This window comes from Oryx dammah, unplaced genomic scaffold (assembly GCF_014754425.2).
Source record: "Oryx dammah isolate SB20612 unplaced genomic scaffold, SCBI_Odam_1.1 HiC_scaffold_20, whole genome shotgun sequence".
NCBI lineage: Eukaryota > Metazoa > Chordata > Mammalia > Artiodactyla > Bovidae > Oryx > Oryx dammah.
Window position 1 is genome coordinate 7,651,684 of NW_024070204.1, and position 14,879 is coordinate 7,666,562.

The following is a 14,879-nucleotide window of genomic DNA, read 5'->3' on the forward strand; positions in this document are numbered from 1 at the left end:
TGGCACAGAAATGACATATGTGACAGAATTTGTGATTCTGTTTTTAATATCTGTGGCTGATAGTTAAAACTGTTATTATAACTGTATTGCATATGTTCAAGGAGCTAGAAGAAACTAATATATTTAGTAGAAACATGGAAGATATACAGGAGAGAGATAAAGTCAACTGTAAACAACATCAACTCTAATTTGGTATAAAAAGACATTAGAAAGAAAGAAACTTACATGTGAATATCCCCCATTAGCTGAGATACAAAAGTGCTTAACAGGGTTTTAAGAAACAAAATTCCCAACTATACACAAAGGCTAATATTTCATAGGTAGGGATAATGTTAGGGGTGTAAGTTTGCATGAACATTATCAATGTAATTCACCATATCAACAGTCTAAAAAGTAAATCTAACTGTGGGAAGCTGTTGTCTAGCACAGGGAGCTCAGCTCTGTGCTCTGTGCTGACCTAGTGGGGTGGGATAGGAGGCAGGAGGGAGGTCCCAGTGGGAGGGGACATATGTCTACATATAGCTAATTCACATTGTTGTACAGCAGAAACTAGCACAACATTGTAAGTCAATTATACTCTAATTTTAAAAAGTAAATCTATATGAACATCAGAGAAATATCATTTGATAAGGTCCAAAAATCCATTCCTTACAGAAACTCTCAATCAACTGGGAATAGAAATAAATTTTCTAAATCCGACAAAGGAAATTTATTTAAAAGCATACAAGCAACGGCTTAGTCAAAGGTTAAAGCCTGAATGCTTTTTTTTAAAGCTGAAGAATATAAGATAAATATAAATAATAATTTTGTTCCTATGTGCTTCCCTGGTGGCTCAGAGGTTAAAGCATCTGCCTGCAATGTGGGACACCTGGGTTCGATCCCTGGGTTGGGAAGATCCCCTGGAGAAGGAAATGGCAACCCACTCCAGTATTCTTGCCTGGTAAATCCCATGGATGGAGGAGCCTGGTTGGCCTACAGTCCACGGGGTGGCAAAGAGTCGGATACGACTGAGTGACTTCACTTCACTTCACATCACTTCATGTACTATCAAAGATATGAAATACTTAAAAATAAGTCTCAAAATATGTGCGTGACTCATACACTTAAAAGAAACTGAAATCTTCTAAATGATCTATAGAATCAAAGCAGTCTTAGTCACTATTTCAGAGGTCTTTTAAAAATATAAATTTGACAAGTTAATTCTAAAATTCATATAGAAATACAGAGTTTCTAGGACAGCAAATACATTCTGAAAAAAAAAAGGACATCATTGGAGGACTTACACAATCTGACTTCAGGATTCATTATAAAGCTACAATAATGAAAATGCTGTGTCATTAAGATTGAAAGATTGAGCAAAGGAACAAGATGAAAAGCTCAGAAACAGACCCACATACATAGGATCTACTGATTCTTTGAAAAGAAATTTAGTGGAGAAAGTTGTCTTTCCAACAAATGGTGCTGGAACAATTTGATATCCATATGCAAAAAGATGAACTTTGATTAATATCTAGCTCTACCTGTGATAATAAACTCAAATGAATAGTAGACCAATATCTAAAACCATAAAACTTCTAGAAGAAAACCTTAGGAGAATATTTTCAGGACCTTAGGTAAAGCAAAGACTTCCTAGATACAATGCCAAAAGCATCACTCAAAAAAGAAGTAAAAGTAAGTTTTATTAATCAAATCAGAAACCTCAGCTCTTGAAAGACACTCACTATTAAGAGAATGAAAGACTAGTTACACACTGGAGAAAATATCTTCAAATCAGATACCTGATAAGAAGACTCATACCCACCGCAAATTTAAAAAAGTAAAACTCAACATCAACAACAACAAGAAAAACGCCGGGGAGAATGGACGCATGGATATGCATGCCTTAGTCCCTTTGCCGTTCACCTGAATCACAGAGGGCAAAAAGCACATATAAGGATACTCAACATCAGTGTTTAGAGACAAAAAAGCAAATTCAACCCACAAGAAACTACCACACACCCTTTAGAAGAGTTAACATGTGACTAACAGGAGAAACCCTGAACCTGACGATATCAAACTCCGGTGAGACTGCAGAGCAACAGGAAGGCTCTCTCCCTCACACCCTGCTGGTAGGAATGCAAAATGACAATTGATCTAAGAGCTTTTTGACACTTGGCTAAAAATGTAAATATATGGTTTTTCCTGTGGTCATGTATGGATGTGAGAGTTGGACTGTGAAGAAGGCTGAGCGCTGAAGAATTGATGCTTTTGAACTGTGATGTTGGAGAAGACTCTTGAGAGTCCCTTGGACTGCAAGGAGATCCAACCAGTCCATTCTGAAGATCAGCCCTGGGATTTCTTTGGAAGGACTGATGTTAAAGCTGAAACTCCAGTACTTTGGCCACCTAATACGTAGAGTTGACTCATTGGAAAAGACCCTGATGCTGGGACTGAATGGGGGCAGGAGGAAAAGGGGACGATGGAGGATGAGATGGCTGGATGGCATCACCGACTCAATGGACGTGAGTCTGAGTGAACTCTGGGAGTTGGTGATGGACAGGGAGGCCTGGCGTGCTGCGATTCATGGGGTCGCAAAGAGTCGGACATGACTGAGCGAATGAACTGAACTGAACTGATACTTACTGCAGTGACCTAGACTTTTCCCTGCTAGATATTTACCCAAGAAAAAAGAAAGGACATGTCCACACAAAGATTTGGACATGAATGTTGACAACAGCTTCATTTGCATTAGCCAAAAAAAAAAAAAGGACACAATGCATATATCCATTGGCAGGTAGATATCTAAGCAAATCATCTTATATTCAAATGAGACTACTTGATAATGAAAAAAATGAACTGCTGTTATGTTCAACACAGAAGATTCTGAAAAGAACTGTGTTGAGTGAAAGAAGCTCCCAACAAATGAGTGACAAAGTATAATGCTGTTCACATAAACTCATGAAACATGGAACTAATGTAGAATCAAAAAGCTGAGTAGCTATCTGGGATTAGAGAGGGCAGGGATGTGTATGAGGGAGGGTTACAAAAGGAAACAAGGAACCTCTGGAGTTGATGAACACGTTTATCCTCTTGTATTGATGGTTGCATGGATGTACATATTTGTTAATTTATTAAATGTTAAGCATCTGAAGTATACTGTATAACAATCATACCCAATGAAAATATTAAAACATATGGTCACAGAAAAAATCTTTTAAAAAATGATGGTTAGTTTGCTAATTTAGAAACGATATTCAAGACAGTTGCTTACACATACACATAGCTGCACACAAACTAAAATTAGAGTTATTTTATTGTGTTCATGTTGGAATATTTGCATCTGGATGTAAACTACTAAGAACGTGTAGATTAATGTTTCATAAATGCAAAATGTGCACCATCAAGCCCAATTTTACCTGTCATTACTTATGCCTGAAAAACGATATTTTCTATCATACAATCAGCCAGTGTAGCAACTGCTTGTCATAGCCACTATGTACACATGAATGAATTGCATTCTTCTATAATCTTATTTCTCTCACAATCAGTTTCCTCAGCTGCAGTGCATTTCCATGCTGATGGGGATCTTTGAACACGAAGGAGTTATTACCTTCCTTGGGGTCTGGGGAAGTTTGTGTGCTGCAAGATGGCTTGGTAGGAGAACTCAGCCCAAAGGCCACCTTCTAACTTCCGTGTGTCTTTGCACTCAGTCATGTCTGATTCTTTGCAGACCCATGGACTGTAGTCTGCCAGGCTCCTCTGTCCATGGAACTTTCCAGGTAAGAATACTGGTGTGGGCTGCCCTTTCCTTCTCCAGGGGATCTTCCTGATTCAGGGATTTAGGATTTTAACCCATGTCTCCTGCGTCTCCTGCATGGGCAAGCAGTTTCTTTACCACTAGTGCCAACTGGGATGCCCACCTTCTAACAACGCTAGAATAATCTTCTGATAGGACAATTCTCTGCAAATCCTAGAACATGTCTCGGTCCGTTCAAGGTACTATAACAAAATACCACAGACTGGGTGGTTTGTAAACCATTTATTTCCCACCATTCTGGAAGCTGAAAGTCCAAGACCAGGGTGCCTGCCTGCATGACCAGGTGAAGGTCCTCTTCTGAGTTACAGATATCCCTGTGTATACTCATGTGGTGAAAGGGGCCAGCTAACTCTCTGAGGCCTCTTTCATAAGGACACGAATCCCACTCATGGGGGCTCCACTCTTACAGTCTAATCATGTCCTGAAGGCTCCATCTCCTAATACCATCATCTTCAGCACTAGCTCTTCAACACATGGATTGGGAGTCGGGGAGGGCAGAGGCAGGGCACAAGCATTCAGCCTATAGCAGAAGACATCCAAACAATGTGGAGTGAGAGGTTATGCAAGATGACCTCAAAGCACTTAACAAACACATTTTGGAAATCCACCATCTTGCTTTTGATTTAGTCTGCTGACCTAAAATAAATATTCAGGGCATACACTTGAGGGCTTCCCACGTGGCTCAATGGTATCTACCTGCCAGTGCAGCAGAGGCAGGAGGCCCAGGTTCAATCCCTGGGTTGGGAGATTCCCTGGAGAAGGGAATGGCAACCACGCCAGGATTCTTGCCTGGGAAACCCCATGCACAAAGGAGCTGGGAGGGCTACAGTCCACAGCATTGCCAAAGAGTAGAACACGACTTACCAACTAAACAATGATACACAATTGAATCTGGTTCACAGAACGGAAAAGATCTGATATCAGCCACGGCTAAGTGACTGAACAGCATCAACGTGACCAACAGTTAGTCTGAAGACAGGAGGATGATTTAGAGATTTTAAAGAATAGTCACGATTTATTTTCATCACTATTATTAGTCATTAATGGCCCCCTGACATAACATAGAAATTTTCTTTAAAATGTAAAAGCAATATTGGAACAAAAAAAGTGAATATTCTTAAGTATAAAAGCCACTGATAGAACCACTATGGAGAAGAGTATGGAGATACCTTAAAAAACTAAAGATAGAACTCCCATATGACCCAGCAAGCAGAAAATCATAATTAAAAAAGACAATATGGGTATCCCAATGTTCATTGCCAGGACATGCTTTTCTATTTACAATTTATTATAATAAAAGTATTTACAATAGTCAGGACATGTAAGCAACATAGATATCCACTGAGAGATAAACAGGTAAAGAAGATGAAAACTGCTCAGCCATAAAAAAAGATGAAATTAGGTCATTTGTAGTTGTGACAGGACCTAGAGACTTGCCTACAGAGTGAAGTAAGTCAGAAAGGGAAAAAAACAAAACAAATATTGTATTAATATATTAACTCATAGATGTGGAATCTAGAAAAATGGTACTCGTGAACCTATTTACAGGGCAGGAATAGAGATGAAGAGGCAGAGAATGGACTTGTAGACACAGAGGAGAAAGGGAGGGTTGGAAGAACTGGAAGAGCAGATTTGACATACAGACACTTTCAGTTCAGTTCAGTTCAGTTCAGTCGTGTCTGACTCTTTGCGACCCCATGAATCACAGCGCGCCAGGCCTCCCTGTCCATCACCAACTCCCAGAGTTCACTCAAACTCACGTCCATCGAGTCAGTGATGCCATCCATCCATCTCATCCTCTGTGGTCCCCTTCTCCTCCTGCCCCCAATCCCTCCCAGCATCAGAGTCTTTTCCAATGAGTCAACTCTTCGCATGACATGGCCAAAGTACTGGAGTTTCAGCTTCAGCATCAGTCCTTCCAATGAACACCCAGGACTGATCTCCTTTAGGATGGACTGGTTGGATCTCCTTGCAGTAGATCGCTAGGGAGAACCTGCTCTATCGCACAAGGAGCTCAGCTTGGTACTCACTGATGACCGAGAGGGGTGGGATGGTGAGGGGAGGGAGGCATGAGAGGGAAGGGATATATGGATGCCTGGAGCTGATACTCTGTTGTCCAGTAAAAACTAGCATGACATTGCAAAGCAATTATACTCCATTTAAAAAAGTATTGTAAAAATATAAAAAAGAAAAAAAAATCCCCACCCCAGGGGAGGGAAGTGGGGGGAGGGTTGAGGATGGGGGACACGTGTACACCCATGGCTGATTTGCGTCAGTGTATGGCGAAAGCCACAACAATATTGTAAAGTAATTAGCCTCCAATTAAAATAAATAAGTAATTTTTAAATCCTACTGTTTTATTGCAATAACTGCATGCATTTCAGCAGATCTCCTCTAAGCAGCCACACTCCCCTCTTACGCCACGTTCATAAGTCTTTGATCATTTGTTTACCTAGGGGTCCCCCAAACCTGCAAGCTTTTTGAGGGTAAAACCTGGGGTTGAAGCAGCTTCTTTCCATTTGAGTGAAGCACTGGCAGTACTGCTGGCTCCAAAGGGGAAACAGATTGAGATAAACATCTCAGGGGCTTTCAAATGGGTGCGTTTACTTTCAGCAAGGTGTCCACCTGCATTTTTCCAGGTTCAGAAAAGCAGCAAAATATTCCTGTGCCTTTGCATTAAAAAAGAGATGTGTGCGCCTGTGTGTTTTGTTAGATTATATACCTGTGTATATCTATAAAAAGGTAGCTGGCTTTCTTCCTCACACATAATTTTAGGCATTCCTTTTTATAACACTGTAGAAAGCCCAAGAGAATAAGGAAATCAGTGTCATTGCTGGAAATCTTTTTTATTATAGGGGCTGTGATTTGTGGTCCACTATAAACTTACATCTCAAATGAGAAGATCCATTTATTTGCTTTATTCTTTCACTATCAAGCCCTTAAATTCTTAGTGTCTGAGAATGAACATCAAGAATTCAGACATCTTTTTTTTTTTTTTGGCAAACACCTTGCAACGAGAGGAGAAACTACTTTTAGTTAGGAGTGAAAGGCTGTCATTAGGAAAAATGTTTTCTTCTCAAATGGATGATGGAAATGGGTGACCTTGAGCAAAAAATTCCACCCATTACTGCCATTCCTCCATTTTTAAAGGAAAAAATGCTTCACTGTAATATACTTGCTTCAGAATATTTGTACATATTTGAAGAGTTCTTAGAGGAATTTTGGAAGAACGAGAGTAAATAACACAAACCAAAATGAGGCTCTGTTATTTAAGTTTATGGCAAACTCATGGGGCATTGCTTTTACAGTAACACATGATGGTAGTTGCCCTGGAGTCTTTTAAGTAAGAAAAGCAAATCATCTGCTTTCTTACTAGAATATGACCGTGTATGTGTGTGTGTGTGTGTGAACATCACCATACATATACAATAGAAAAACATGATTAAAGGAAAGAAATCTTCCCTATAAACATAAGGTGTGGATGTTATGGACATGTTCATAGAGTCACACTTGTGTGCACTGAAGTGGCTCCAATTCTTGGCAAGAAAATGCAAAAAAAAAAAAAAAAAGGAGTAAGGGAATGGTTATAAGTCATCAAAGTGAAAGTTGCTTAGTCGTGTCTGACTCTTTGCAACCCCACGGACTATACCATCCACGGAATTCTCCAGGCAAGAATACTGGAGTGGGTAGCCTTTTCCTTCTCCAGATCTTTCCAAACCCATGGATCGAACCCAGGTCTCCTGCATTGCAGGTGGATTCTTTACCAACTGAGCTATCAGAGAAGCCTGTTAACTCATGAAGACACAGGTTAAAACCATACTCATGGTTTGGGTAAACCCTAGTTTAAAAAAATAAGTGTATTCTTATTAATATTAAAAGCTGTTACTTAGTAGCCTAGGCAACTGTTAGTATTTTACCAACATGTGGTTATTAGTCTGTTGGATAAGTAAACATTTATTATATATGTATATATATATATATACACACACACACACGCATAAATCCCTAAAACAAATGGTTCTAAGCTTTTGAGAAATGTACTAAAAATAAATGGGAGTCAGATGCTGCTTATAAATGTATGCAACTGTTTTCTACCTGACCACTGATTGCAAAATAATTTAATACCATTGTCTTTTTTTAGATAATTTGGATACTTTTGGTTTTTTCTTTATTCTGCTTTTGCAGCTAAAGGAGCTTAGAGTAAAACAGAGTTGTAATATCTTCTATTTGTTTATTCAATTGGCAAAATTCAGAAAGACTTCTTAAAAAGATATCAGGTTCTTCTGCCTTTCCTCAGGGATGGAGGGCTGAGTGGTCCTGTGTGGTCCTGGGCAGCAGCTGGTCTGTTTGCCATTAGTCACCTGTCCCCCAATTCCTGCTTATGGCACAGCTGTGATCTCAAGGGAGCTCTGACATTAAGGACCCACTGGCAGACTGTGGTGGGCAGAATTCTCAGATACCCTCAAAAGCCCCACCACCTGGACATCACACCCTGTGTAGTCCCCTCCCTGTGAGTGTGGGTGAGTTTCTGAAGCTGACTGCACAGTGAGGCTCCTCCTTATCTGAGATCTCCCCGCAGTGGACCAAAGAGAGAGCCTCCTGTTGGTTTTGCGAAGGTTAGCTGCCCCGCTGTGAATGGACCACGTGGCCAGGACCTGGGGGCAGCCCACAGGAATGGATGACATCCTCCTACCCACAGTCAGAAGAAATGGAGACCCTCAGTTCCCATACTTCAAGGACCCGAATTCTGCCAACAACCACAGGGCTCCTAAGAGGATCATGAGCCTCAGAGAAGTCGGCAGCTCCGGTCAACACCTTGGTCAATACCAGACTGTGAAACACTGAGCAGAAGAACTGCTTCCACTGGGTCCAGGCATCTGAACCACGGACCTGGGAAACCATAAATGCATGGTGTTTTAAGCCACTAAGCTTGTACTAATTATGGTTTTTCCAGTAGTCGTGTATGGATGTGAGAGGTGGACTATAAAGAAAGCTAAGCACCAAAGGAGATACCCCTCGTCCAAGGTAAGGAGTAGCGGCTGTGCTTTGCTGGAGCAGCCGTGAAGAGATACCCCACACTCAAGGTAAGAGAAACACAAATAAGATGGTAGGTGTTGCAAGAGGGCATCAGAGGGCAGACACACTGAAACCATACTCACAGAAAACTAGTCAATCTAATCACACTAGGACCACAGCCTTGTCTAACTCAATGAAACCAAGCCATGCCTGTGGGGCCACCCAAGACGGGCAGGTCATGGTGGAGAGGTCTGACAGAATGTGGTCCACTGGAGAAGGGAATGGCAAACCACTTCACTATTCTTGCCTTGAGAACCCCATGAACAGTATGAAATGGCAAAATGATAGGATACTGAAAGAGGAACTCCCTAGGTCAGTAGGTGCCCAATATGCTACTGGAGATCAGTGGAGAAATAACTCCAGAAAGAATGAAGGGATGGAGCCAAAGCAAAAACAATATCCAGCTGTGGATGTGACTGGTGATAGAAGCAAGACCCAATGCTGTAAAGAGCAATATTGTGTACGAACCTGGAATGTCAGGTCCATGAATCAAGGCAAGTTGGAAGTGGTCAACAGGAGATGGCAAAAGTGAACGTTGACATTCTAGGAATCAGCGAACTAAAATGGACTGGAATGGGTGAATTTAACTCAGATGACCATTATATCTACTACTGCAGGCAGGAATCCCTCAGAAGAAATGGAGTAGCCATCATGGTCAACAAAGGAGTCCGAAATGCAGTACTTGGATGCAATCTCAAAAACGACAGAATGATCTCTGTTCGTTTCCAAGGCAAACCATTCAATATCACAGTAATCCAAGGCTATGCCCCAACCAGTAACACTGAAGAAGCTGAAGTTGAACATTTTATGAAGACCTACAAGTCCTTTTAGAACTAACACCCAAAAAAGATGTCCTTTTCATTATAGGGGACTGGAATGCAAAAGTAGGAAGTCAAGAAACACCTGGAGTAACAGGCAAATTTGGCCTTGGAATGCGGAATGAAGCAGGGCAAAGACTAATAGAGTTTTGCCAAGAAAATGCACTGGTCATAGTAAACACCCTCTTCCAACAACACAAGAGAAGACTCTACACATGGACATCACCAGATGGTCAACACCGAAATCAGCTGGATTATATTCTTTACAGTGAAAGATGGAGAATCTCTATACAGTCAACAAAAACAAGACCAGGAGCTGACTGTGGCTCAGATCATGAACTCCTTATTACCAAATTCAGACTGAAATTGAAGAAAGCAGGGAAAACCGCTAGACCATTCAGGTATGACCTAAATCAAATCCCTTATGATTATACAGTGGAAGTGAGAAATAGATTTAAGGGTGTAGATCTGATAGATAGAGTGCCTGATGAACTATGGAATGAGGTTTGTGACATTGTACAGGAGACAGGGATCAAGACGATCCCCATGGAAAAGAAATGCAACAGAGCAAATGGCTGTCCGGGGAGGCCTTACAGATAGCTGTGAAAAGAAGAGAGGCGAAAAGCCAAGGAGAAAAGGAAAGATATAAGCATCTGAATGCAGAGTTCCAAAGAATAGCAAGAAGAGATAAGAAAGCTTTCTTCAGTGATCAATGCAAAGAAATAGAGGAAAACAACAGAATGGGAAAGACTAGAGATCTCTTCAAGAAAATTAGAGATAGCAAGGGAACATTTCATGCAAAGATGGGCTCAATAAAGGACAGAAATGGTCTGGACCTAACAGAAGCAGAAGATATTAAGAGGAGGTGGCAAGAATACACAGAAAAACTGTACATAAAAGATCCTCAGGACCCAGATAATCATGATGGTGTGATCACTAATCTAGAGCCAGACATCCTGGAATGTGAGGTCAAGTGGGCCTTAGAAAGCATCACTACGAACAAAGCTAGTGGAGGTGATGGCATTCCAGTTGAGCTGTTTCAAATCCTGAAAGATGATGCTGTGAAAGTGCTGCACTCAATATGCCAAAAAATCTGGAAAACTCAGCAGTGGCCACAGGACTGGAAAAGGTCAGTTTTCATTCCAATCCCAAAGAAAGGCAATGCCAAAGAATGTTCAAACTACCGCACAATTGCACTCGTCTCACATGCTAGTAAAGTAATGCTCAAAATTCTCCATGCCAGGCTTCAGCAATACGTGAACTGTGAACTCCCTGATGTTCAAGCTGGTTTTAGAAAAGGCAGAGGAACCAGAGATCAAATTGCCAATATCTGCTGGATCATCGAATAAGCAAGAGAGTTCCAGAAAAACATCTATTTCTGCTTTATTGACTACGCCAAAGTCTTTGACTGTGTGGATCACAATAAACTGTGGAAAATTCTGAAAGAGATGGGAATACCAGACCACCTGACCTGCCTCTTGAGAAATCAGTATGCAGGTCAGGAAGCAACAGTTAGAACTGGACATGGAACAACAGACTGGTTCGAAATAGGAAAAGGAGTACATCAAGGCTGTATATTGTCACCCTGCTTATTTAATTTCTATGTAGAGTACATCATGAGAAACACTGGGCTGGAAGAAACACAAGCTGGAATCAAGATTGCTGGGAGAAATATCAATAACCTCAGATATGCAGATGACAGCACCCTTATGGCAGAAAGTGAATAGGAACTAAAAAGCCTCTTGAGGAAAGTGAAAGTGGAGAGTGAAAAAGTTGGTAAACCTCAACATTCAGAAAATGAAGACCACGGCATCCGGTCCCATCACTTCATGGGAAATAGATGGAGAAATAGTGGAAACAGTGTCAGACTTTATTTTTTTGGGCTCCAAAATCACTGCAGATGGTGACTGCAGCCATGAAATTAAAAGACGCTTACTCCTTGGAAGAAAAGTTATGATCAACCTAGATAGTATATTCAAAAGCAGAGACATTACTTTGCCAACCAAGTTCCGTCTAGTCAAGGCTACGGTTTTTCCTGTGGTTATGTATGGATGTGACAGTTGGACTGTGAAGAAGGCTGAGCACCAAAAGATTGATGCTTTTGAACTGTGGTGTTGGAGAAGACTCTTGAGAGTCCCTCGGATTGCAAGGAGAGCAAACCAGTCTGTCCTAAAGGAAATCAGTCCTGAATATTCATTGGAAGGACTGATGCTGAAGCTGAAACTCCAATACTTTGGCCACCTGATGCAAACTGACTCACTGGAAAAGACTCTGATGCTGGGAAACACTAAAGGCAGGAGGAGAAGGGGATGACAGAGGATGAGATGGACATGAGTTTGAATAAACTCCGGGAGTTGACAATGGACAGGGAAGCCTGACATGCTGCAGTCCATGGGGCTGCAAAGAGTCAAGAGACAACTGAACGACTGAAGTGAACTGAGTGATTACATAGCAATAGAAAACCAATATGTGCATGCTCAGTCACTCAGTCATGTCTGACTCTTTGCGACTCATGGACTGTAGCCTGCCAGGCTCCTCTATCCATGGGATTTTCCAGGCAAGAATACTGGAGTGGGTTGCCATTTCCTACTCAAAGCAATCTTCCCAACCCAAGGATTGAATGTACATCTCTTGCTTCTCCTGTGTTGGCTGACAGATTCTTTGTCACTGAGCCACCTGGGAAGCCCAAGAAAACTAATACATTCCTATGTAAATATTTATGTATTTGATATTTATATATACAAGGGATATTCCATGATCCTGATTTCCTTTCAACAGTCCAGGGGTTCAACTTAGTAGAAGATTCAAATTAAGCTGGACTGTCTTATCTGCTGCCTCCTTTCCCCCTTATTCTGGTTGCCTGCTGCTGCTGCTGCTAAGTCGCTTCAGTTGTGTCCGACTCTGTGTGACCCCATAGATGGCAGCCCACCAGGCTCCCCCATCCCTGGAATTCTCCAGGCAAGAACACTGGCATGGGTTGCCACTTCCTTCTCCAATGCATGAAAGTGAAAAGTAAAAGTGAAGTCACTCAGTGTCTGACCCTCAGCGACCCCATGGACTTCAGCCTTTCAGGCTCCTCCATCCATGGGATTTTCTAGGCAAGAGTACTTGAGTGGGGTGCCATTCTGGTCACCTAGGGGCAGTGAATTTTCCTTCATGGAAACCTCATTGTCCCTGCTATGATAGTTCTCCGATATCCTCTTATAAGAAAGTTTTAGTTAAAAGTAAAAAAAAAAAAAAAATCAATAAAATCACTCATCTGTCGATGGACATTTAGGTTGTCTATATGCCTTGGTTATTGTAAATAGAGCTGTTAACACGTGGGTGCATGTATCTCTTCAAACAGATTTTTCTCCAGACACATGCTCAGGAAGGGGCTGCTGGATCATATGGCATGAATAATATAGATGAATGGATAAAGAGTGTGGTATGCATGTATGCATGTATATATACACACATATACATCAATATTCATACATACCAATATGCATATGTACAGTGGAATACTATTTAGCAATAAAAAGAATAATGCCACTTGCAGCAATGTGGATGGACCTAGAGATGATCATATAAGTGAAGTAAATCAGAAAGAGAAAGACAGCTAACATACGGTATTACTTGCATGTGGAAGTATTACTTGCAAGATATAACTGAACTCATTTACAAACAGAAAACAGACTCACAGACATAGAAAACCAACTTATGCTTACCAAAAGGGAAAGGGGTTAAGGGAGGAATAAGTTAGGAATTTCAAAGAAAAACAATGACCATTACTTGTCATTAATATTACACAGGAAATTCAAGGTGTTAATGAGAATCTGCATGTTATCTATCAAGCTGAGGTTGGCTGTTACAATTTGTTTTATTAACAGTGCCTGATATCATCCAGAGGTAATATTTTTGAATTCAATTTCATAGAATAATGACAGAATAGACATGTGTTGAAAAATTATATTTCAACCTCATCAGTTCCATTAAAGTTATAGATTTCAGTTTATTGTGTTTGAGTAAACATGTTGGGTAAAAGCTTTTGCTTTAAGGGCTTGAACAGAATTTAAGATGAAGACCCATCCCCTCCATGAAAGAGCTTTTCCTAAAACGCGTCTCTGTGGGATGCTCGTGACACGACTGGGCAAGGCATCTGCTTAGTTGGTACCGAAAAGCTCCGGGTTCAACAAACTGAATGGGTTTCACTAAGCCAGGACTGATCAAAGCTGGGGTGACAGCTTTTTTTCTCAGACGTATTCAGGAAGCAGAACTGGGCAGAGGGTGTCTTAGCACCTGCAGTCAGAGAGGATGCTACCTTCAATCAAAGGAGTTCTCAAACGGTGAGAGCAGAGGTCTCCTCGAATGACTGATTCTATAATCAACTTCGCTGATTCAAAACTGGAGACAGGGGGGTACCCCCAGGGTTTTGAAGTTGTGTGGAAGTCACCTGTCTTTGTCCAAAATTAACCAGAATTTAAAAAACTGAAGACATAGTCTTTTTTTTTTTTTTTAAGTATAATTGGTTTACAATGTGCTGTTAGTTTCTGATATAGAGCAAGGGGAATTCATATATACATACATAGGGCTTCCTTAGTAGCTCAGTGGTAAAGAATCTGCTTGCCATGCAGGAGGCACTTCATTCACTTCCAAGTTCATGGCCCCATATAATAACCAGGTATTCCCACATGGTCTTAACCTTAACCTAGCGCCTCAGACTCCTCTTCCTGCATATAAAGGAATACATCATAATGACTGAGGAGTGTTAACAAGATAAGGTGTTCACAGAGATTAGCAAAGATCCTGGTACATGAGCATCTCTGGTCTGCACAGAAGCCTGGAAATGAAGATGGGATGCGGAACACGAAAATATTAGGGCTTCTTCAAAGTTGGTCACTAGCAATCTTGAGAAATCACCCTCTGTCCAGGAAATTGCAGATGGTTGCAGCAACCCATAAAGATCCCAGCAGAGTTACACACAGGGGAACGGATTTACCTAACTGGCAAAAATATGTTTAAATTTAACTTGCATCCAAGTTTACACATATTATCATTTCACTCCCTCCATAATGTGATCATTCAGTAGATAATTGTCTCTGAAATTTGTTATCTGAGTTTATATGAAATTGGCTTTTAATAAGTTCAAATTCCTTAAACAGTTAGTTAAGATGTCATGTCCTAAAAGACAGTAGTAGGAACATTTA

At 40.9% G+C, this 14,879-nt stretch overlaps 1 protein-coding gene across 1 annotated transcript in view; it reads right to left on the reverse strand.

Moving 5' to 3' along the window:
- Positions 1–14,879, reverse strand: part of SEMA5A (semaphorin 5A) — a 548,310-nt gene that overhangs the window by 29,947 nt on the left and 503,484 nt on the right. The gene's annotated exons all lie outside the window — the stretch shown is intronic.